The sequence below is a fragment of the Lucilia cuprina genome, chromosome 4 (assembly GCF_022045245.1).
Source record: "Lucilia cuprina isolate Lc7/37 chromosome 4, ASM2204524v1, whole genome shotgun sequence".
Taxonomy (NCBI): Eukaryota; Metazoa; Arthropoda; class Insecta; order Diptera; family Calliphoridae; genus Lucilia; species Lucilia cuprina.
The window spans coordinates 90,562,162-90,563,518 of NC_060952.1; positions in this window are offsets into that span (position 1 = coordinate 90,562,162).

The window sequence follows — 1,357 nt, forward strand, 5'->3', positions numbered from 1 at the left end:
ACCTTGCGCACAAGGTTTACATGGACAGCCAGCCAGCCTGACAGACGGACGGACGACATGTCTTAATCGACTCAAAAAATGATTCTGAATCGATCGGTATACTGTAATGTGGGTATTGGACCAATATTTTTGTATGTTACAAACATCAGCACAAATTTATAATACCCTCCCCACTATAGTGGTGTAGGGTATAATGACAAGTGGAGTGATAAAGCTTAAAGTATTGGACCAATATTTTTGTATGTTACAAACATCAGCACAAATTTATAATACCCTCCCCACTATAGTGGTGTAGGGTATAATAAAATAATTATTTGAAGAATTCATACAATTAAAATATTTTAATGTTTGTGGTTTTTGATTTAAAAACATGTTAGTATTTAACAAAGAGGAAAGCTATATACTAGTTGGGTATTATTATAGAAATATGTTCTTTATTGTAATTTTAATAACAAAAAATAAATATATAAGTGTTTTTAAAACTATGCTTTTTTCAATTTAAATAATAATTTTGCCTTTCTCTCTTATATTCCTCATATTGATAATTTGTAAAAATATCTTTTATATTTCTCACACGTTTTGCTTGATCTTTTATTTCATTGTCTAATTGAAAATTGTGTTTTCATTTCAATTAAAAATTAATTTTATTCCATAAATCTTTTCAACATTGGCTAGCTGGTGATTAATTTGTGTGTGCTTGTGTTTATAACAAAATTCCAAGCAATTTATTTCAAGTTTATAGGTCTGTCTTTTGCATTCTCCATTTGACCAACATAGCTTTCATTTCGTTTTTAACATGATTTATGTTAATTTCTTAAAGAAAATTAATTATTTTTTCCGCTTATTTGGCTGGGATAAAGACAGTTTTTCGTGTTGATCTATGGTATTGTTTATAAAAGGGCACGTTTGTTAATTACAATTAATCAATTTATAATAATTTAATTAAAATGATATAAGAGATGTGGGAGTTTTTGTTGGTGGTATAATTTATAATTAGTTTTTCATAGAAAAACGTTTGGCTTCTAACAGACTAGACTATAGAGTAGGTTATAGACTAGACTATAAACAAGACTAAACATAGACTAGAATATAGACTACACTAAACATAGACTATAGACTAGACTATAGACTAGACAACAGAATAGACTACAGACTAAACTATAGACTAGACCACAAATGGACTTTAGAGTAGGCTATAGACTATACTATAGACTAACCTATAGATTAGACTATAGACTAGACTATAGATTAGACTATAGACTAGACTATAGACTAGACTATAGACTAGACTATAGACTAGACTATAGACTAGACTATAGACTTGACTATAGAATAGACTATAGACTAGACTATAGAC